Below are 25182 nucleotides of genomic sequence, written 5' to 3'. Positions count from 1 at the left end.
CCACCCCACTCGGGAGGGTGCTGCCTTACTTTCATGCAGCATAGCTCATAGTCTTTTAGCTAGTCGGCAGAGTAGTATTAGAAGCTGCTGACAATCCAGAGCCGGGACCAGGCCGCAGACAGAGAGGCTTAACCGACCATCTGCGAGCTGCAAAGAGACGTTACCTAGATACCAATGTATTCAGGCTGTGTCTGTCCCCCGAGTCAAACAAAAACATCAAAAAACTAAAACAGTAAATCTAAATAACTTAACTTATATTAAACAATCATATCCAGACTGTAGTACTAACATTTCAAGCCTAAAGATTGGTTTACTTAATATTAGATCTCTAAATTCAAAAGCAGTTCTAGTGAATGAAATGATAACTGATCAGAAATTCGATGTTCTGTGTCTGACAGAAACCTGGATTAGGCCAAATGAATATGTAGCATTAAATGAAGCCACCCCTGCAGGCTATAATTATATACACAATCCGAGATTTTCCGGTAGAGGAGGTGGGGTCTGCATATTTTTCCAAAGTACTTTAGTTAGCAATCAGAAACGCTATGAAAATTTTACTTCTTTTGAGCTTCTTTACACCAGTATAATTAATCCAGTTACAAAAAAGAATACATTTTCTTTAATTAACATCTACAGACCACCAGGGCCCTATTTAGAATTTTTAAAAGAATTTAGTGATTTTGTCACAGACTTAGCAGTAAGTAATGATAAAGTGATTATAGTTGGAGACTTCAACATTCATTTCGAAAAATTGGATGATCCATTAAAAAAGGCATTCACATCGATTTTAGACTCAGTTGGTATTATTCAAAATATAACAGGACCTACTCATTACTGTAATCATACTCTGGATTTAGTTTTGACCCTGGGTGTGAGCATAGATAACCCGAATATTCATTCTCAAACCTCCGCAATTTCAGATCATTACCTTATTTCATTTAAATTACATCTCAGTCATAATATACGTACATCCCCTAGCTACTCTGTAAAACGTTCAATTACGCCTTTTACAGCCCAACAATTTACAGGTAAGCTTCCAGACTTATCAACTCAAATATATTCTCCTGTAGACCCAGTAGAACTAGACAAACTAACCGAAGGTTTAGAAAATACCTTTCGCTCTACCTTAGATGTTGTAGCACCCCTTAAACACAAAATAGAGAGACAGAAAAAGCTCGCACCGTGGTACAATGATCAAACTCGTACCTTAAAGCAGTTAGTATGAAATTTAGAGCGTAAATATCGATCAACTAAACTGGAAGTGTTTCGCTCTGCGTGGAAAGACAGTCTTGTTAAATATAGAAAAGAACTAAATAAAGCCCGCTCAGCGTATCTGGCCTCACAGATCGAGATAAATAAAAATAATCCTAGAGTTCTCTTTAGTGTTATTTCCAAATTAACTAAAAACCAGGCAGGTACTGAACCTCAGATTCCAGCCATTCACACCAGCAACGATTTTATGGACTTCTTCAATAGTAAAATTGAAAACATTCGGGATAAAATTAAACAGATAAATAATACATCCTCTCTGTCATCTGGTCTGGCTGATCTAGAACAAAACCCTGTTACTGAAGTTAGGTTGGAAGTCTTTAACCCACTTCCACAGCTAGAACTAGAGAAAATTATCTCCTCTTCAAACAGCACAACCTGCACACTTGATGCTGTTCCCACAAAATTACTAAAACGGGTACTGCCAGATATAATTAAACCTCTGTTAATGATAGTAAACTCATCGCTCACCCTGGGCCATGTACCCAAAGCCTTTAAAACAGCTGTAATTAAACCTCTGATCAAGAAACCAAATCTTGATCCTAGTGTACTGTCTAACTATAGACCTATTTCAAACTTACCCTTTATTTCTAAGATTTTAGAAAAAGCTGTAGCCCAACAACTTTGCTCTTACCTGCAAAGAAACCAGATCTATGAAAAATTTCAATCTGGATTTAGGCCTTATCATAGCACTGAGACAGCTTTAGTTAGAATAACAAACGATCTACTTATAGCCGCTGACCAAGGCTGTGTTTCCCTACTCGTACTTCTCGATCTGAGCGCAGCCTTTGATACAATAGATCATACTATCCTTTTAGAAAGACTAGAGAACATGGTCGGTGTAACCGGAACTGCCTTAGCATGGTTTAAATCGTACTTAACCGATCGCTATCAGTTTGTAAGGTTAAATGATATGTCTTCCAGTTATACCAAGGTAAGATATGGAATTCCACAAGGCTCTATATTAGGACCGTTATTATTTACATTATATATGCTCCCACTGGGCAAAGTTATTAGAAAACATGATGTGAATTTTCATTGTTATGCGGATGACACGCAGCTCTTCATATCAGCCAAACCTGATGACAGAGTGAGATTAAAGAAAATCGAGGATTGTGTAGAAGATGTAAAATCATGGATGTCGCACAACTTCCTCCTATTAAATAGTGATAAAACAGAAGTTCTCCTATTAGGCCCCAAAGCTGCTAGAAATAAATTATCAGACTTAATGCTAAATCTGGCTGACTTCTCAGCCACCCCTGGTTCAGCAGCTAAAAACCTTGGAGTTATCATAGATTCAGATCAAGCATTCGATAAACACATATCTAATGTTACTAGAACAGCTTTTCTACACCTCCGTAATATTGCCAAGCTAAGAAATGCCCTATCACTGCATGACGCAGAAAAATTAGTACATGCCTTTATTACCTCAAGGCTAGATTATTGTAATGCGCTACTGTCTGGATGTTCCGGCAGTAACTTAAATAAACTTCAGCTAGTTCAAAATGCTGCAGCCAGGGTCCTTACTAAAACTAGAAAATTTGACCATATTAGTCCAGTATTATCAGCACTGCACTGGCTTCCAGTCAAATTCCGCATAGACTATAAAATTCTCCTGTTAACGTATAAAGCCCTACACGTGCTCGCTCCTGAGTATGTACAAGACCTCATCTCCTGTTATGAACCACCGCGATTACTTAGATCTCAGGGTGCTGGTTTATTAGTAGTTCCTAAAATTCAGAGGAGCTCTGCAGGAGGAAGAGCTTTCTCTTATAAAGCACCTCAACTCTGGAATAATCTCCCCGAATATGTTCGGGACTCAGACACAGTCTCAATCTTTAAGTCTAGACTGAAAACTTACTTGTTTAGTTTAGCTTTTGGTAATTAATGTTTTTCCCTTTAGATAAGGCTGCAGATTCAGGGGTTCATGGACAGAGGAAATTGTGGTAAACTGAGATGCTGGTGCTGCTGTTCTCCCACTGCACACGGTCACTCAGGTTTGTGGACGGTGGAGTGGGTGGATGCCGATGTTTCAGGGAGCCTCCATGTCTATGTTACCTTCTGGCTCTCTGCCTATAGTTAGGCTGTTATAATTAGATCTGCCGGAGTCATTTGCCACACTCTGATAATGTTTTATATTCTCTGTTTTACATAAATCCAGTCAAAACTAATTCCATCTCTCTGCCTTCCTCCGAGTTACTGACTGCCCACCTGTCTGACCCGATACCGAGGGATGTTGGACCCTCAGGCTCTCATGTCCTCTGTCTGGCCAGACTGGAAGTTTCTGAAGTCAGCTCTTCTCCATCCACCACCACAGATCAGCTGCTCATCATCCATCTTTCTCTATAAGCCATTAGTGGAGCTGCTACTGAATATATAAAACCTATGTGGATGTATGAAAGACTTTTAAAAATTAATTTAAAAGCCATTTGACCAGTGGTAGGATGGTCCCCCCTTTAATGTGAGTCTTGGTCCTCCCAAGGTTTCTTCCTCCTCCTGCAGCTCTGAGGGAGTTTTTCCTTGCCTCCGCGCTCACTGGGGGTTCTGTATTATGTATATTCTATGTTTAATATTTTGCCTGATTCTTTGTCCTGTAATCATGTTTCTGTAAAGCTGCTTTGTGCCAACACCAGTTGTAAAAAGCGCTATACAAATAAATTTGATTTGATTTGATTTGATGTTTGTGTTTTGATGTATCGCTGCTGCTAGCAGTTCTATGAAGATAGAGAATAGATAAGAAGAGAGTGAGCATCTGTCACCATAAACAGGTAAAGAGACTGAATGCAGATGCAGACTGGGTTTATTCAAATAAACAATCCAAAAGACAGGCACGGGTCGAATCACAGGCAAACAGGGTATTCAGAGGAAAAGGCTGAGACGAAGTAAATAAACAAGGCTAGAGGTCAGACTACCAGAAAAACAATACGAATATAATGCTCAGAGCTTAGAGTTCAAATGAAATGCTAAGACTTTGCAGAGAGTCTCTTAACTGGAGCTCCTTTATAGAGCTGGTAATAGAGTTCAGGTGCTCAGGGTGGGGCCGGTGATTAAAACTACGGTGAAGCCAAGCGCTGTTGGGCAGGAGAGGGAGGAGTCGGCGGGCTGACAGCATCCTTGTCTAGTCCCCCGGTGTAGTGTGAAAGGTTGTGATATTACCCCATTGGTGTTGACTGTGGTCTTAGGTGCAGTGTATAAAATCTGTATCCAATTAACAAATGATTCTCCAAACCCGAGTTTGTGCAGTGTGGTGAATAAGAGTTTCCAGTTCACTCTATCAAAGGCTTTCTCTGCATCCAGGGTTACAACTGCTGTTGGTATTGTTGTAAAAAAAAGAAAATGAAAGGTGGGTTTACACCCACCCCTCATCCGGGGTACAACTCCCCTACGTGTTCGTTTTGATAGAGTCGCAGACAGGTGGAGTGAAGTTGAAAGCAAACCAAGTATTTATTACTGAATTCAGGAGAACCAATACATACAAGACAGTTAACAGCCGTCCCAGTAAAAGTTCTGACCCCCTCTGATCTGACTCCATGTTTTATACCCCAAAATGACATGAAACCTGCTGATGAGGCGTTGCTAAAATCATCTCATGTTAGTATGCATAATTTCACGTGTTAGTAATCCATTTCACGTGTCTGACCGGACCACTAGTGTCTGACCTTGACTGTGTTCTTCCAGAATGGAACATCGTGGCACTATCTGTGTGTGTGCGTCACCCCCCGCTTTGAAGCAGCGGTTTTAGGGAGGCACCCACACAGAGTAGGCTGCTTTGATGTAAGAGCCTCCTCTGTAGCAATTTAGTCTCGTACCAAGTGTACCAGTCGAAATCATACAGAGTGTACCAGCCGATGATTGATGGCCGTTAGTTAGGGTCATGCAGTGAACGAGATGCTTCAAGCATGAGCTACGCAAGTCACACAATAGATTTCATATGTTATATGCTAATGTGTTAATAACGCGTGGTTAGTACGCCATACAGTAGATCCTATGTGTTAGTAAATGCCTTATGTATCATGTGGGTTGATTTGTCATATAATAGAGTCTGTGTTAGTCACATGCCTGATAAAGCAATGTTTTACTATATGTGTAAAGAATATATATTGTGGTTATTGGTTAATCTTCTATATAAATGTATATAAAGTAAAATGTGAGTATTGATTAGTCTTCTGTATAAATGTATATAAAATACAAGGTTTCACACAATGATTATGTACTTATAGATACTAAGTTAAGTAATCATAACTGAAAGATATTTGTCAATACACCCAAGGTATAATAAACAGTTACTCTTCAATTCCCCCTTTTGACGTATCAACCAGATACGTCAGTATGTTTTGGTGAGAGGTGTAATCTATTATGTTCACTAATCTACTCATATTGGTGGATGAATGTCGACCCTTGAGGAATCCAGTTTGATCAGGATGTATTAAATTATGGATTATTGTTTCTATTCTGTTATCTAGAGCCTTGCTGATTATTCTTGTGTCTGTATTTATTAATGATAATGGTCTGTAGCTGGATGGTAGGGTAGGGTCTTTGTTTGGTTTAAGGTGAAGGGAGATGATTGCAGTATTCATGTTTGTTGGTAGTTTTGCATTTTGTTTAATTTCTGATATAATTCTATAAAACAGTTGAGATAGTGATGACCAAAAGTGTTTATAAAACTCAGCAGGGAATCCGTCAGGTCCTGGTGCTTTATTGTTAGGAATGTGTTTTAGGGCTTTGTAGAATTCTTCTGGAGATAATGGTATTTCAAGTGTATGTTTTTGGTTTTTGGTTAATTTAGGCAGTTTTATGTGGTCCAGGAAGTTACTGATTTCATCTAAGTTGGTTTCATTGTCTGATGAATACACTTTAAAAAAAAATCTTTAAAGGGTGTCGTTAATTTCATCAGGTGTCTGTACTATTTTCCCTGCTGACTTTTTTAGGGTTGGAATAATTGTTTTTTTCTTTTATTACACTTAATGAGATTTGCTAAATATTTTCCAGATTTAATTGAGTATTCAGTGTTTTCATGTCTCAATCTTTGAAATAAGAATTTAGTTTTCTTGTTTTTTAATTAATTTAGATCATATCTTAGTTGCCGAAGTTCTTTTTGCTTTTCTTCAGATATACTTATTCTACTTATATTCTTTAATGTTTTATTCTAACTTTACCTCATGTTCTGTTTCTTTCTTCTGTTTAAATGTGGCATATGATATTATTTTTCCTCTTAGAACCGCTTTGCCAGTCTCCCATAAAAGTGTTGGTGATGTGTCTGGAGAATCATTTATTTCTAGGGACGATACCCACTTTCTTTTTATATAGCTGTTGAATTCTTTTTTTTTTATATATTTTGTTTTATTGAATTTTTATTTTTGCAGAAACATATACAGAACACGCATATTCAACCCTGCCCCATCCGTTCAGACATTCAGTACATCCTCAAGATAGCAAAAAAAAAAAAAAAAAAAAAAAAAAAAGGTACATAAAGTAGATATACAAATATATAAATTAAATAAAACAGAATTTAAATGTAAAAAAAAGGGGGGGGGGATTAATCAGAGGGTGGATTATTTTTATATTTCTCTCACTCTTTAAGGTGATGAAGTATGGGTTCCCAGAATTTTATGATGTGCAACCGGGAATGAGGATTCCGAGTGCGTAGTCGCTCCATTGTAATAAAATTGTACATTTCAGTTTTTAAAAGAGGGAGCTGAACGTGATTTCCAATGTAACAGGATCAATTTTTTAGCAACCATCATAGACGCCATCACTATACGTTGAACCGTATACGACAACCCAAATAAAAAAGAAGAGCAGCCACATATTATAAGAATAGGATCTGGTTCCAAAGGGATTTCGAGAACACTTGAAAGCCATCCAAAGATATTATTCCAAAAGGGCTGCAAAGCCGAGCATGTGGTGAATAAATGCGCCAAGGTGCCTCTTTCTATTGAACATTTGTCACAGAGTGGAGAGATAGCAGGGAAAATCTTGTGCAGTTTAGTTTTAGAATAGTGCAACCGATGCAATACTTTGAATTGAATTAATCTATACCGTGAGTTTATAGAGCAGTCCAATGTTCTAGAAAGACTTTCCTCCCACAGATCCTCAGGTATTTTATCTTCTATTTCTTTTGCCCAGGCTTCCCTGAGATAAGCAAAATCAGGAGTACATTTTAGAAATGAGATACAACGAGATATTCTTTGTTTGGACAGCGGATCTGAGTTCAGGAAACGGTATAAAACATGATCTGGTGGTTTTGATGCTAAGTCCAGGAGGGCAGTCTTGGTGTAGTGCCTTAGCTGTAAGTAACGAAAGAAATGCGTCTGTGGTATGTTGTATTTATCTCTCATGTCGTTAAATGACATAAAACAACCGTCTTTATACAAGTCTCCTAAAGAGACTAAGCCTTGGTTTTCAAGTTCTATAAAAAATCTTTCATTTTTGGCAGGGATGAATTCTTGGTTGAATGTAATAGGGGTATGTATAGAAGTTGGTGGGGCTTTTGTGGCAAGCTTAATTTGATTCAATATTTTTAAAGAGTTTTTGATTATCAAATTGTAGTTTATGCCAATTTTACCAAATGATAGTTTTGTATATAGAAACGTTGGTAAAGAGGTCAAAGGAGAGAAACTGGCCTCAACCTTAACCCATAGCGGGGTATGCTTTGACACCAGTCCAGAGCGAGAACCTAGCTGCCAAAATGAAATGGCTCTAGCATTTGCCGCCCAATAGTAGTGTTTAAAGTTGGGTAAGTTCAAGCCTCCATCTGTGGTGCTTTTTTGTAAATGAGTTTTGGAGATGCGTGGGGTCTTTTGAGCCCATATGAACGAGAGTATACACGTATCTATTAGCTGGAAAAAGGAGTTGGGGAGGAAAAAAGGAAGGTTTTGAAAAAGATATAGATATCGTGGTAATATAATAATTTTAATGGCATTAATTTTTCCAATCATAGACAGTGGAAGTAATTTCCATCTTGCTATTTCCTTTTTAAGCTTGTCTAATGCATTCTCGTAGTTTAATTTGATGGTTGTTTTTGGATTTTTAGAAATTTGGAGACCAAGGTATGTGAAGTGTTCGTTAGTTATGTTGAAGGGTAATGTCAAGTCAAAATGTAAATAAATAAATAAATAATGGAAAAAGAGAGAGGGCGGAGCTAAGTGTGAGTGAAAGTGAAACTTAGCAGTGTACCGAGAGCCAGTGTCTGTAACTAAATATGTTCTGTTTAGTTAAAAATTAAGTTGATGTTCGGCAAATGGGATGCCTTCTTTTAAACATGTGACTGAAACGCGCTGCTGCTCGCGCTGCGGACTCGCGGTGCTCTCGCAAGGGATCGCGCTGAAATCGCGCTAAAATCGCGCTGGACAGAAAAAAAGGCGAGCAGGCTGAGTTTTCCCCGCGGTGAAAAACGGGTCCGTCTAAGATGTGCACCAGAGGCAAACGACTCTTAACCTCCATTCTGAGGTAGTTTAAGACACCAGTGCAGGATTGGAGAAGGAGACTGTTGCACAGGCGTCCACACGGAGGAGAGAGGAGAAGCTGAGTTGTGCAGAGAGGTGTTTCAGCTCGTGTTTGACTGCAGAGAGGCACTGGTAGGATCTAACGTGCCACCTAGCACATGTAGAAGTTTAAGTATTGATATAATTTGCAATTGTTAGTGAAATAGTAAATGTATTGTGTGTATTTTGTGTGTATTTTAGGTTATCAACCTGTTAACTAAATCCTGGAAATAATAAAAATCCCTAAGAGGAGGCAAAGTTTCATCTGTTGTGGGGAAATTTACTAAAATATCCAGAGTTTGGGAGTGGATACAAGCGCCCTAATTGTAGTCACAACACAGGCTTTTTCAAGTTAAGCCAAGAACTGAAACGAACCTGAGATAACTTGACAGTTGATAACCACCAAAGTGGGGTCCTTAGTATCAAACAACCTGGAAGAAAAATGGCAGAGGAACTCTTTGGTAAAACAGTGGATGAGCTAAAAAGATGGAGGACTGTTGCAAAAAGTGCCCTGACCAAGCAGGCTAATTTTCTCAGTAGAGGTGGCCATAACTTTACTGAATCAGAGCTCAGGGAAGAGTTTAAGAAGCTTGATGATGCAGCAAGAAAAGTCTGGGAAACCAATGATGACTACAGGGCTGGTCTACTAGCTGAGAAAGAGGCTAAAGCTGAGTTTGGTGAGCAGGTGACTCTTGAGGAGCAGATAGAGAATGATATTGAAAACACAGTCCAAGAATGTAAATCAAGATTGGATGAAGGAAGGAAGATTGTTCAGACTTATCTTTGGTCTAAATATGGGGAGGCTCAGCTGCTGACTGCTATTCAGGAAGCTGAAAAAGCTTGTGATGATGCAACTGCTATCCCCGCAAATGGTACCAATTGTGATGGCTATGACGTGCAGCTGGATATGGTGGACAAGTTGATTATTGAGGCAACTAAAGCACTGTCAAACTGGGAGCAGTGGATTCCCGAAGCAGATAAAGTTAGTCTTGGGAACAGTGTAAAGTCGTTTAAAGTAATTGGCAACAGGCTCCAAGCAAGAAGAGTGGAGTTTGTTACAGCACGGAGAATTGCAGAGGAAGAAAAGGCTGCTACTGTACTTCGAGCATCAGTTATGCCTGCCATGCCAGTTATCAAACTAAAACCCACCAGTCTACCTAGGTTCTATGGCAACAGAAGGGATTTTCATCATTGGAAGAAAGACTGGGAAAGCCTGCAAAAGCAGGGAGAGCCAACTGGATCAGCAGAGGTTAAGAAAATTCAGCTCCTTGACAGTCTAGATGACAAAATCATCAGAGACCTTAGGCTTTCAACATACAACACAGCTGGTGACATACTCAGAGTGTTAGAAAACCGGTATGGAAACAAGTCCTCAATTGCAATGGAAATTGTAGAGAGCCTGGAGAAGATTCCAGCAGTGCAAGAAAGCCAGCCTAGGAAGGTGATAGACCTAATCCGCACAGTGGAAAAAGCCCTGGTAGACCTCACAGAGTTAGAGGACACCGGAGCCATTAAGAACCCCTTGGTAATCAAGTCCATAGAGAGCAAGCTGCCAGACTCTGTGAAAAAGGATTGGCTTATCTTCATGGTCAACCCCAGTAATGGTGTCAAGCCAGACAACCACTTTGACAACCTCCTGAAATTTCTAAAGACACAAGAAGAGGTCTTTGAGAGGCTTGAACAGCTTGGAGTCACAGAAAAACTAGAGAGACCAGATAAGCTAAACAGGAAATTGGAAAAGAAATATGCTTCTACAAAAAACACAAAAAAGACGAGTCAGAAGATGGGTGCAGTATCTGTGGTGCAGATGGCCACAAGAATAAAGTCTACTTTTGCAAGAAATTCAGGAGACTTCGGCTCTCCGAAAAGAAGGATGCTGTTAAAAAACTGGGAGCATGCAGGAAGTGCCTTGGGTGTCACGAGACTGATGACGGCTGTAAAGACACCTTTCTGTGCAAGAATAAAGACTGCAGAAAGGGCAGCTGTTCAGACCACCACTTTTTCCTTTGCCCAAAAGCAGAAGAAAAAAGAGCCAAAGATGGAAATGGCACAAGGACTAGTGAAAGAAAAGTCAGGCTGACTGAAGAGCAAGAACGTTTCTTAGCTGAACTCCCTCCAGAAATGGCAGAAAAGTGCAAAAAGGCTTTTACCAATAAGACTAGCATGACAGACTGCAGTAATCAAAATCAAATAGGACTTGTGAAGGAAAACGGACTTCAAGAACTCCCTGTCATTATGATGCTGCTGGAGGTTACAGCCAATGCAGGCCAGAGAATTGGAACTCTAATAGATCTTGCATCAGACACCAATTACATCACCCATGAGGCCACTGATAGGCTAAGACTCAGAGGTGAAGAAGTCACATTAGTCGTGCATGGGGTTGGTGGAATGACCATGCAAGAGAGAACCAAGAGGTATCTTCTCAGAGTCCGGGTCAAAACTCCCAAAGGAACAGAGATTGCACATGAAATGATTTGCTATGGTTTGGATGAGATTGCCAAAGTACATCGAGGTGTCACTCCTATGCAACTGAAAAGGTTCTTCCCAGAGGCCGAGCTTGAAGAGCTAAAAAGACCTGAAGAGATTGAACTCCTTATCAGCCACCGGGAGGGCAAACTCGCACCACAAAGAGTGAAAATTGTGGGAGATCTTGTCTTATGGGAAAGCCCACTTGGAAAGATTGTGGGTGGAGCACATCCTGACCTCTTTGAGGAGATAGAGGTTGCAGCGCATGAATCCAAGACACATTTTGCCCGCTCTATGAGAACAGCTGCAGTCAAGTATGAAGAAAAAGTCATACAACCCAAGGAAGAAGTAATCTGGCTGTCACAAAAGGCTATGGCTACGACTGTGAGTACAGCTGTTGGAAGCCGAGAGTTCCTTGAATGGTGGCGGTGGGACAGTATTGGGGCAGCTTGTGAACCAAAGTGTGGAGGTTGTCGCTGTGGAACCTGCCAACCAGGAGGGAAAGAGATGACCTTAGCAGAGGAAAGAGAACTCGAGGTAATCAAAGAAGGGCTCACATACATCAAAAAAGATGCTCACAGTAAGACACCCCATTGGGATGCAAAGTATCCATGGACTGAGGATCCAGCTTCTCTTCCCAACAACAGAAGAGGAGTGGAAGCAACTTTCCTGAGGACAGAAAGGCAACTCATTAAAACACCTGAGTGGAAGGCTGCCTACACAGCTCAAGTCTGTGACATGGTGGAGCGGGGAGCTGCGAAAAAACTCACAACTGAAATCAGCAGCTGGAAGGGACCAGTGTGGTATGTGAGTCACTTGGTTGCTCCAAACCCCCATTCAGTAACAACTCCAGTAAGGCTTGTATGGAATAGCAGCCAGAAGTTTGAAGGGTTAAGCATGAATGACCTTCTGCTCAAGGGGCCAGATGTCCTTAATCCAATCAGAGCAGTGTTACTAAGATTCCGGAATGGGGTACATGCAGCATTAGGTGACATCACAAAAATGTACAATTCGGTGTGGTTGGAAGAGCGTGAGATGCACCTTCACCGCTTTCTTTGGAGAGACAGTCCAGAAGAAGATTTAAGTGAGTATGCCATTACTAGAGTCAATATCGGAGACCGACCAGCAGGGTGCATTGCTCAGTTAGCTATGAGGGAGACAGCCAGACTGCCCGAATTCACTGACCTTAAAGAGGCGAGGAGAGTCCTTGAAGAGGACAGCTATGTAGACGACATTCTTACCTCTCATAACAGCAAAGACATTCTGGACAAGATAGTTGGTGAGGTTGAGGAGATTCTCAATACTGGTGGATTCTCTCTCAAGCCATGGGTTCGGTCAGGGCAAAGTGAGGAGACATCAGCTGCAGAGACCACTGATGCAGAAAGATCAGCTAAGGGGAGCAATGCCTTGATACTTCCAAATCAAATGAAGGATGGGGAAAATAAAGCTCTAGGAGTTGGATACCTCGTGGAGGAGGACAAGCTTTATTTAATGACCTCAATTAACTTTTCAAAAAGGAAAAAGAAGATGAGGTTAGGTCGGGATCTCCATGAAGGTGAGGTGAGAGAAAACACTCCTAATCCCCTGACAAGAAGGGAATTATTAAGTCAAGTGGCTGGACTTTATGACCCAATCGGCCTTGTCACACCAGCCAAACAAAAAGGTGCTGTTCTGGTGAGAAAGGCTTTCCAGGAGGTGGGATCACGAAATCTGACACGTGACACATGGGATAATCCACTTTCAGAGGGCCTTAGAGAGGATGCAGTGAAACTGTTTGTGGAATATGTGCAACTTGGCCAGATTACATTTCAGAGGAGTCTTACACCAGCTGGTTGGAAAGGAAAGCCATGGGGAGTCACATTCTCAGATGGGAGCGAAAGTGCTTATGGGGCTGTGGCATACCTAAGGTGGCAAACTGACCAAGGAATTGAGGTCAGACTGATTGAATCCAAAGCCAAACTGACACCACTGAATCAGAAGGGGGAGGCTGTTAAAGCGGAGATCTGCGGTGCAGTCTTTGCAACTCGACTTCGGAAGTATATTGAAAGGCACAGCCGAATGGAAGTAGAACGCTGGCTCCACCTAGTGGACAGTCGGACAGTGCTGGGAGCAATTCAACGGGACAGCTACGGATACCAAACCTTCTTTGCCAATAGGATTGGGGAAATTCAAAAGGACAGCTCAATCAGTGATTGGTGGTGGATTCCAGGAGACTTCAATATCGCTGACATCATCACCAGAGGAAGTTCTCCTGAAGACCTAAATGAACATTCTGTATGGCAAAGGGAACCAGAGTTCCTGAGAAGGCCTGAAGAAGAATGGCCAAAAAAGTCAGCAAAAGAGGTTGCGGTTGATGCCAGAGAGGATATCAGCAAGCTTCAGAGAAAATCATTCTCTGCTGCAATAACAACAAGTCAAGCTAATAAACCACCAGAAAACATTGCAAGACAGGGAAATAGTTTGGAAGAGTACAACCAAAGCTCAAGCACTGAGAGAACAGTTAGAGGAAGAGCACCAGCTCCCTCGATGGTCAAGACACTTATAGACGTTACAAGGTTCAGTAACTTGCATAGATTGGTCTCTACTGTTGCCTGGGTTTGGCAAGCTGCCAAGAAATGGCTAAAGTTAAAAAATCAATCCGGTGAAAAGGCAAAGTGGGAGGTTACTCTTCAAAAGAAGGCGACTAAAAACTTGACAAAAGAACTAGTGCTGAACGTGAGGGAGCGTGAAGATGCTTTCTGGGATCTGGTTCTGTCTGCTCAAGAAAATGCAACATTTTCTGTCACTACCCTTAACAGGTTGGTGGTGTACAGAGAAGAGAGCTCTGGACTGCTACTGTGTGGAGGCAGAGTCCAAAACTTCAGTGAAGACAGAACAGCTGTACCAGTTCTACCACATAATGCATGGATATCCACATTACTGTGTTTGGAATCTCATAAAACAAACCATGAAGGAGTAGCAGGAACTCTCCTCAAAATGAGAAAGAAGGCTTGGGTGATAAAAGGCAGAAGACTTGCAAAGAGAATCGTAGATAGCTGTATTATCTGCTGAAAAGCCAGGGCTAGGAAGTGTCGGCAGATCATGGGTGACCTTCCACCTGAAAGATCAACACCATCCACCCCGTTTGAGTTCACCACTTTAGATCTCTTTGGCCCTTATGAGGTGAGGGATGAGGTGAAAAAGAGAGTAAAGCTCAAAGTGTGGGGAATCGTCTGGTGTTGCATGGCATCACGAGCCATACATGCTGATGTTGTCAGTGACCAGTCTTCTGAAGGTTTTCTGTTAGCCTACAAGAGATTTACAGCTTTGAGAGGGCACCCAAGAAAGCTTTGGTCAGATCCAGGGACAAATTTCACGGGAGCAAAGCCTGCACTTGGAGAGCTTTATTGCTACCTTGATCAATTGAATAAAACTGAACTGGAGAGAGAGGCTGCTAAAAATGGAACAGAATGGCACTGGCACATCCATCCTGCAGATTCTCCTCATAGAAACGGAGCTGCTGAAGCAGCTGTGCAGATAATAAAGCGAGCTCTGCAAAACCTAGGAGGAGATGGTAGTTTGACATGGGGAGAATTCCAGACTTTCCTCTACATGGCAGCCAACTTGGCCAACGAAAGACCTATTGATGCCAGGATACAAAGTAGAGAAGACTCTGTTGAGTACATCAGCCCCAACTCACTACTGCTGGGACGAACCGGACCCAGAGGAGACCCAGGTGACTTTAGTTTTCAAGGGTACCCTTACAAAAGGCTAAAGGCTATTCAAGAGGAAGTGAACAGGTTCTGGAAGAAATGGTGCCAATTAGCTGGGCCGAACTTGTTTGTGAGGAACAAGTGGCATACAAAAGAGCGAAATGTGGCTGTTGGAGATTTGGTCTGGCTTGCTGACCAGAATGCTTTAAGGGGCCAGTACAAGTTAGCCAGGGTAGTCAGTGTAAATGCTGACAGTAAAGGCATTGTGAGAGATGTCAAGGTTAGAACAGTCCCAAGCTACCCAGTCTCAATGGCAAAACCAGCTAAGAAGGGATTCGCCAATAAAGGTGACAAGGCTACCAGACAACCCTCGACCAAGATCCCTGCCACAATCCTTCATAGGGATGTTAGGCGTCTGATTGTTCTACTTGCTGCAGAGGAGCAGGAGATGGGCATGTTGGAATCAGCATGTCTAATGAATGAATAACCGCCCTGAAGCATCACCACCATACAAGCGGACTGTGACTTTACCAGAGAAAGGCAACCATAGTGAGGTGACCTCCTTGGGTTGACACCAGGAGCTCAAGTGGGAGGTGTCAAGTCAAAATGTAAATAAATAAATAAATAATGGAAAAAGAGAGAGGGCGGAGCTAAGTGTGAGTGAAAGTGAAACTTAGCAGTGTACCGAGAGCCAGTGTCTGTAACTAAATATGTTCTGTTTAGTTAAAAATTAAGTTGATGTTCGGCAAATGGGATGCCTTCTTTTAAACATGTGACTGAAACGCGCTGCTGCTCGCGCTGCGGACTCGCGGTGCTCTCGCGAGGGATCGCGCTGAAATCGCGCTAAAATCGCGCTGGACAGAAAAAAAGGCGAGCAGGCTGAGTTTTCCCCGCGGTGAAAAACGGGTCCGTCTAAGACGTGCACCAGAGGCAAACGACTCTTAACCTCCATTCTGAGGTAGTTTAAGACACCAGTGCAGGATTGGAGAAGGAGACTGTTGCACAGGCGTCCACACGGAGGAGAGAGGAGAAGCTGAGTTGTGCAGAGAGGTGTTTCAGCTCATGTTTGACTGCAGAGAGGCACTGGTAGGATCTAACGTGCCACCTAGCACATGTAGAAGTTTAAGTATTGATATAATTTGCAATTGTTAGTGAAATAGTAAATGTATTGTGTGTATTTTGTGTGTATTTTAGGTTATCAACCTGTTAACTAAATCCTGGAAATAATAAAAATCCCTAAGAGGAGGCAAAGTTTCATCTGTTGTGGGGAAATTTACTAAAATATCCAGAGTTTGGGAGTGGATACAAGCGCCCTAATTGTAGTCACAACACAGGCTTTTTCAAGTTAAGCCAAGAACTGAAACGAACCTGAGATAACTTGACAGGTAAAGCAGATAAGAAGTTTTGATCAAAATTATTAGTAAGTGGCATAAATTCACATTTATTCCAATTAATTGTGTAGCCTGACAATCGACCAAACAGATTTATATAATCCAAAAGTTTGGGAACAGAAGTAGCAGGATTGGAAATAGACAGTAAAAGGTCATCCGCATATAAGTTAACCAAGGTCTCAAGACCATTTATTGTAATACCATGGATAGCTGGGTGATTTCGAATGCCAATTGCAAGCGGTTCGAGCGCCAAATTGAAAAGTAATGGGAAACGAGGATCGCCTTGTCTGACCCCGCGCTGAAGCGGGAATGGGAGAGAGCGATTAGAGTTAGTTAGAATGGAGGAGCAGGGGTGTAAGTAGAGGGCCTTGACCAGGTTTATGAAGGGAGTGCCGAATCCGAATTTACTGAGTGTATAAAACATGTAAGGCCATTCAACCTGGTCAAAGGCCTTTTGGGCATCCAATGAAAGAATGGCCGCTGGGACACTGCCTTGTTGTGCAGAATGAATGGTATTGAGAAGTAAATGCACATTACCAAATGAAAATCTCCCAGGGATAAATCCCGTCTGATCTGGGTGAATTATATCTGAAATATGATGCGCTAAACGATTAGCCAAGACTTTTGAAATTATTTTTTGGTCTACGTTGAGCAAAGCAATAGGTCGATAAGAGGCAGGATCAGTTTTGACTTTTCCTTTCTTTAATATTACAGAAATGTTTGCCTGGTACAATGAGTCAGGGAACCTGTTATTAGCAATTGAGTCATTAAACATCCTAAGTAACAGAGGGATAAGTTTCGAGGAGAACGTTTTGTAAAACTCGCATCCAAATCCGTCGGGTCCAGTGGCTTTACCTAATGGGAAGCTATCTATTGCGTCCTGAATTTCAGATGGATCAATCGGTGAGTCTAGAGTTTCTCTTGCTGAGTCAGAAAGTTTGGGTATGGCAAGATTATTGAAGAAGGAGTCTAAAGCAGGTTCTGAAGCTGTAAATCTTGAGGTATATAAATCTGAATAGTAATCTCTAAATCTATTGTTAATCTCTTGGTGATTTGTAATCGAGTGTCCTGAAATTGAATAAATTTCGTGAATTGCTTGGTTAGCCCTGATGTCTCTAAGTTGTCTAGCTAGAAGCCCTTCTGGTTTTTCCCCAAGTTCAAAATATTTCCTTTTAAGTTTAAGAAGAAGATTTTCAACTCTCTGATTGAGAATATTGTTGTATTCAAATTTATATTGCAGAATTTGGTTGTAGACTTCAGTAGAGGGAGAAAGCGCATTTGTTTTTTCCAGCGTGATTATAATATTTTCAAGTTCAGTGAGACGCTTATTTAATTCTTTCTTTTTTGTTGCTTCAAATGCTAATATATGTCCCCTGGTTACTGCTTTAAATGTTTCCCAAAGAACTGTATCCGAAACATCCTTAGTATCATTAAATTCTAAAAATTCTGAAATCTTAGCATTCATGTATTTAATAAAAGTAGTGTCTGAAAGAAGGTTAGGATTAAATTTCCAGTGATATGCAGGCTTAGTGATTATGTTCTGTAGTGTAAGGGTGATCGGGCTATGGTCAGAAATTAGAATGGGATGATATACAGTAGAGTTAACCCTTGGGACTAACTCTGATGAGATCAAGAAATAATCAATCCTAGAAAAAGATTTATGTACAGGAGAGTAGAATGAAAAACCTTTAGTAGTTGGATGCTGTAGTCTCCAGATGTCTACAAGGTTAGTAGACTTAAGTAAAGAGTTTAAGATCTGAGCGGAAACTAGAGTGGGTGATGTTTTGGCGGATAATTTATCCAGGTTTGAATCTAAACAACAGTTAAAATCTCCGCCAATAATAATATTATCTGATGAGGTGAATGGAATAATATTGAAGAGATTGCGAAAGAAATCAGGGTTGTCATAGTTAGGGCCATAGACATTGACTAAGGTCAAGGGAATGGAATTAATGTTTCCCAAAATAATGATATACCTGCCTTGCGGATCATGTCCGCGGATCATGTTGCGGATCATGTCCTTCAGTTGGAATGGGACGTTTTTCCTAAAAAGAATTGCTACACCACGGGCTTTTGATGAAAATGTAGTTTGGAAAGTTTGAGATATCCACTGTGTTCTCAATCTGGCTCGATGGGAAAAATCTATATGAGTTTCCTGTAGAAAAATTATATCCGCTTTCAGCCTTTTCAAGTGTGCGAAGACTTTTCCCCGCTTAAGGGGATGGTTAATACCTCGAACATTCCAAGAGGCAAGTGTGATGTTAGTTAGACTTATATCAGTGGTGAGTACCATTTAAATTGGAAGGTAGAAGAATAAGTGTATCCACCCAGAGGAAAAAATAATAATAATAATAAAAAAAAATAATAATAAATAAATAAATAAAAAAGGGGGAAAAAACACACCACGCACATCTTGAGTTTTGATATTCCTGAGAAAAAGTCAGTAAGAACGTAACCTTATACACCCACCCACCCAAACTCCGAACAGACCTATTTCCACCCTGGAAATGTCTAAGTATACCCATATAACAGGGACACAACCGCTATATAATGAACTCTACGCTAAACTGTACTGCGGGTGGAGGAGGGTCCCCAGGACGAAGTGACAGTTATGTGAGACGAGGAGAAAGGGAAAAAAAAAAAAAACTTAAATCTTCCTAGAGAATCCGATTACAGAGTGGCATATAAGTAGAGCCGTAGAAATAAGAGCAATAAAGAACGTAACGTATTTCCTTCCTTGAGCATTTTGATTATAGTCAACTTCAGAAAGTCAGTGCTTTACACAGATCGAAAAAGAAGATTGTGTAGGACCTCCCAAAACAGGTGAACTTCCAGTTTCTTAGATCTTGCCTCTGGTCCTGCATATTGTCTTATTTTTTTCAAACACAGAGGGGAAGGCAAAAAGAGAAGAAGAAAGAAAAAAAAAAAAAAAAAACCCAAAGGTATTAAAATAATATAATACAATTCGGTCACAGATACGCACAACTTGCTTTCAAAGTTCGTGTAGTATAAAGAGATGCAACATTTTCGGTTATTACCGAGGACCAACACACTGTAGTGGCCCGATAAGGAGTGAAGCGCTTAAGTAAAGTGTTGCATTCTTGATTTGATCGACTTCACAAAGTCATCAGCCTCAGATGAATCGTGAAAAGTATGTGACTGGTTTTCAAAGGTTACCTGTAGTGTGTAATCTTTAGATTTCTTAACTCTTGCAGTGTTCCTGTAAACTGCCTCCTTTTGTCGATCACTGAGCTGGTGTAGTCCGGGAAGATAAGGATTTTGTGTCCTTGAAACAGGAGCGGGCCCGCGGATCTCCTTAGACGTAGAATCTTTTCCTTGGTTTGGAAAAGGTGTATCCGTGCGATGATGGGTCGTGGCCTGGCACCCTCCAGCGGGCGCGGGCGCAGCGCTCTGTGAGCCCGGTCCACCAATAGCGGAGAATCGAGATTACTCTCGCCGAGAAGCTTGGGTAGAAGAGCGGCCACAAAATCAGTGACCCTAGAACCCTCGCTCCCCTCGGGGACACCGATGATTCGGATGTTATTCCTCCTCGATCGGCTCTCCAGGTCGTCTAATTTCAGCATGATCATAGCGTTCGCTTTTTCCAGCTCTTTCAGCGCGTATTCCAGGGAGTCGATTCGGGAGTCATGGGTTGATACCGCTTCTCCCAGGGAGCTCAGGGTTTCTTTGAGGTCCTTTAGCTCAGACCGGACAGACGTTAAGGTAAGCTCCAGGTTACCCAGACGTGAAGAGATATTTTCCAGCGGATTTCGTAGCGAGTCGAACAGGTTCTTAGCCCACAATGGCGGAGAGTCAAGTTCAGTTTCGCTTTGTTCAGGTAGCCCTCGTGGTGGTGAGGCTGAGTGTGCCGGAGATCGGTTTCCGGAGTCCTTGGGAGTTTTCGCAGATTTGGGCGGCATTTTGTAGCTTGTCGATCTCAGAGAGTTTCCAAGTTGTGCTAGGAGTCTTTAGCCATCAAATAAACATAAACTTAACAAAATAAAAGCAGAAAAAATCAGTTTAAATAATAATGGCCTGGAGACCCTGGCTAACACACGTCTACACCATTGTGTGCTCCCTAGCGCCCCCCCGAATTCTTGATCATTAAGTAGTGATGTGTTAAAGCGCCATCTAAAGGTCTGTTTATGTTGTTGGTTTGAATTCCATATCATTGAGACAGGTGCATGGTCACTTATTGTGATAGGGTGAATTTATATATGTACAATGTTTGAGAAAATTGAATTAATAATTAGAAAATAATCAATGTGTGAATATGATTTATGTACTGCTGAGTAAAATATGAATTATTTGGTTGTTGGATGATTTTGTCGCCACCCATCACCAAGACCAAAATCCTGCATGTACTGTTTTATTATTTCAGTGGAATTCCAGTTGTGTGTGTTCTGAGTATGAGCTGATTGGTCTAAAGATGAATCTATAACTGCATTAAAATCGCTTCCAATCATGATTGAATAGTTCGATAGTGAGGAAATTTGTGTAAAAAAGTCATGAAAAAATGAGGGATTGTCAATATTTGGTCTGTAGATGTTAGCAATGGTAAAAGTGTGGTTGTTAATGGTGATATTTATGATGATAAATCGTTCATCTGGGTCTGTGATTGTAGTATTGTGTGTGAATGTGATTTTGTTATGTATTAAAATGGCTACACCTCTTTGTCTAGAGTTATAATTGGCTGTAAATATATGATTGTGTTCTACTGATTTCAGTTTATGTTGATCTGATTCTGTTAGGTCAGTTTCTTGTAGAAGGTATATATCTGCTTTTAAACGGCTGAGATGGAGGAGTATTTTAGTTTTTTTCTCTTGGGAGCCGATTCCATGTATATTCCATGTAATACATTTTAATCAATGCAGGTTTGAGTGTTGTTGGGTGAATAAAGCATGATTGATTCAAACATGATTAAAACAAATAGAAGTAACATTTAAAAACATGTAAAAGCACAACAAGGAATTGGAAATAAAAAATAAAATAAGAATAAAGCATGAATAAAACATGATACAAAAGTGCCGTTACAGAATAAAAGTGGGCGGAGCTGCAGTGTTTTAAGCTAAGCTGAAGGCCTGATCAAACATGTAGGTTTTCAGTCTGGATTTAAAAGTGTTTAGAGTTGGTGCTCTTCTAATGCTCTCTGTTAACTGGTTCCATTTAAGAGCAGCGTAGTAGCTAAACGCTGCCTCTCCGTGTTTAGTTTTTACTTTAGGAAGCTCTAACTGACCAGTTCCTGATGATCTGAGAGTTCTGCTCGGCTCATACTGCTGGAGCACATCAGATAAATATGCTGGTCCTGCACCATTAAGACATTTATAGACCAGTAACAGTACCTTAAAGTCATTTATGTAACATACTGGTATCCAGAGTAGGGATTTAAGGATGGGGGTGATGTGCTCCCTTCTTTTACTCCTAGTCAGAACTCTGGCTGCTGAATTCTGAATCAGCTGAAGCTGTTTGAGGGTCTTTTTTGGGAGTCCAGTTAGGAGTCCATTACAGTAATCAATCCTACTAGAAATAAAGGCGTGGATGAGTTTCTCCAGGTCTGCTGTAGACAGAAAATCTCTGATCTTATTGATGTTCTTGAGGTGATAAAATGCTGATTTGGTGACGGCTTTGACATGACTGTTAAAAGTGAGATCAGAGTCCATTTGTACACCAAGTTTACGCACTAGTTCTTTAGATTTTAGGCTTTTTGAATCCAGATAGGCAGCTAGTCTGTGCCTCTCATTACTATTCCCAAATAAAATAATCTCTGTTTTATCTTTATTCAACTGCAGAAAGTTCTGTCCCATCCATTTATTTATCTGCTCAAGGCATTTACACAGTGAGTCAATGGGAGCATAGTTGTTTGGGCAGAGGGCCATGTAGATCTGAGTGTCATCTGCATAGCTGTGGTAAGATATCCCATAGTCACGCATGATTTCACCCAGAGGAATCATATATAAATTAAATAAGAGTGGCCCAAGAATTGAACCCTGGGGTATACCACAGGTCACTTGCACAGTCTCACAGAAACATTATTTTCCATTTCCACAAAGTATTTCCATGAAGGTATGAACTGAACCATTTTAGGACAGTTCCAGAAAGTCCAACCCGGTTCTCAAGTCTATCTGTGAGAATGTTGTGGTCAATGGTGTCAAAAGCAGCAGTGAGATCAAGCAGTAGTAGAATAGACATTTTTCCTGAGTCTGTATTTAAGCGAAGGTCATTGATAACCTTAATTTGCGCAGTCTCAGTACTATTATTGGGCCGGAAACCTGACTGAAATTGGTCTAGACAGTTATTTATGGACAGAAAGTGCATAACTTGCTTGAATAAATTTTTTTTAGAGATTGGTCTGTAATTGTTTAATAAGTTTGTATCTAAATTTTTCTTTTTTAATAGAGGCTTCACAACGGCTGTTTTGAATGCATTTGGAAAAACACCCAACATGAGTGAGGTACTTACTATTTGAAGAACGTCTGCTGATATTGAGTAAAAACATTCTTTAAAAACTTGGTTGGTAATGTATCAAGACTGCAAGTGGATGATTTGAGGTTACTCACTGTATCAATTAAAACTTCGGTAACGCTTTCTTTTACAGTACCCTAAGTTCTAGGTATTAACCAGGTAATAGTGAGGTACAAACTCTGAAGTACTAAGTAATTATTTTTGGTAACGAGATGGTAAGTACCAGGAAAGTCTTGCCTAATTACACTGAAATATCTAGGTATTAACCAGGTAATAGTGAGGTACAAACTCGGAAGTACTAAGTCATTATTTTTGGTAACAAGATGGTAAGTACCAGGAAAGTCTTGCCTAATTACACTGAAATATCTAGGTATTAAGCAGGTAATAGTGAGGTACAAACTCGGAAGTACTAAGTCATTATTTTGGGTAACAAGATGGTAAGCACCAGGACAGTCTTGCCTAATTACACTGAAATGGAACTAGGTAATAAACAGGTACATGGGTGGTACAAACTCTAAAGTACTAGGTAATTATGTTGGTTAACAAGATGGTAAGAACAAGGACAGTTCAATTTAATTACACTGAAATGTCTCACAGGTTCTAGGTAATAACCAGGTAAGTGTGAGGTACTAACCCCAGTAACATGATGATAAGTACCAATACAGTCTCCTTACCCTGAAATATCTCGCAGGTTCTAGGTAATAACCAGGTAAGTGTGAGGTACTAACCCCAGTAACATGATGATAAGTACCAATACTGTTCATTTTAATCAGTCTCTATTTATTTGATTTAAAAATAAAAGGTCAATACCTGATAACAGAGAAGAAATAGCTTATTTCTCTTTACTGAGTTCTTACCATTTAGTTCAACAAATAACCCTCTGTAGAACATCCTTCTGTAAGTACCATATAAAACACTGTGTAACTAACAGAACTTTCTGCTTAATAAAGGAGTAAAAGGACTGTAAAAGAAAGCAGAGCTTATTTCTCTGGTTTTACTCAGTTCTTACCGTGTAGTTCAACAAATAACCCTCTGTAGAACATCCTACTGTAAGTACCATGTAAAACACTGTGTAACTAACAGAACTTTTTGCTTAATAAAGGAGTAAAAGGACTGTAAAAGAAAGCAGAGCTTATTTCTCTGGTTTTACTCAGTTCTTACCGTGTAGTTCAACAAATAACCCTCTGTAGAACATCCTTCTGTAAGTACCATGTAAAACACTGTGTAACTAACAGAACTTTCTGCTTAATAAAGGAGTAAAAGGACTGTAAAAGAAAGCAGAGCTTATTTCTCTGGTTTTACTCAGTTCTTACCGTGTAGTTCAACAAATAACCCTCTGTAGAACATCCTACTGTAAGTACCATGTAAAACACTGTGTAAGTAACAGAACTTTCTGCTTAATAAAGGAGTAAAAGGACTGTAAAAGAAAGCAGAGCTTATTTTTCTGGTTTTACTCAGTTCTTACCATGTAGTTCAACAAATAACCCTCTGTAGAACATCCTACTGTAAGTACCATATAAAACACTGTGTAACTAACAGAACTTTCTGCTTAATAAAGGAGTAAAAGGACTGTAAAAGAAAGCAGAGCTTATTTCTCTGGTTTTACTCAGTTCTTACCATGTAGTTCAACAAATAACCCTCTGTAGAACATCCTACTGTAAGTACCATGTAAAAACACTAACTGTTACACTCCCCAGGCGTGGGTTAGGCTATAACAGTTTGCGACCCCGGGTGAGCAGGGCCTAGATCAGCTGAATACAGGATACAGAGAAGACACAGTGAGACGGTGTTTCCAGTGAGTTCTCAGCTTAATCTCTTTATTTAACAACATACACAAACTAAACCACTTTTACTTTGGTCTCTTTTCTCTTTCTTTTGCAGTTTCACATACACATTGCATCTCATCTGCATTTTACATACATTCACAGAGAATCCTTTTTTTTTTTACTTTTTTTCAGTTAACAAAACTCTGTATATCACAGTACATATTACCTTTACTTTTTAATCAGCAAACCCTCTTAATACTGTTTCTACACAAAAAAAAATATATATATATATATATATATATATGAATATAAAAATACTACTCTATATTAATACATTTACATATGCATACATATACCAATACTCAAACTTCTTTCATATTAACACACTACATTACCGAAAACACCTTTAACTTTTACTGAGCACACTAACTACATCTTAGTGCTTTTAAATCTCATTTTAAGCAGAGTTTCTAATATTTGTATCTGCATAGAGTGTATAGAATTGACCAAAGTATAAAACTTGAACAAAGTGTATAAAAACATGATTACTTAGAGAAACCTTAAACTGTAGCTTATCTAGCTGTAATAACTCATTATTGTGGTTGGCAGAGGCTCTATATTTACTTTAACAAGGCCAAACTGGCTCTTAAAA

Source organism: Astyanax mexicanus, unplaced genomic scaffold (genome assembly GCF_023375975.1).
Source record: "Astyanax mexicanus isolate ESR-SI-001 unplaced genomic scaffold, AstMex3_surface scaffold_31, whole genome shotgun sequence".
In the NCBI taxonomy this organism is placed as follows: Eukaryota; Metazoa; Chordata; class Actinopteri; order Characiformes; family Acestrorhamphidae; genus Astyanax; species Astyanax mexicanus.
Note: the sequence above shows the minus strand (reverse complement) of the source record.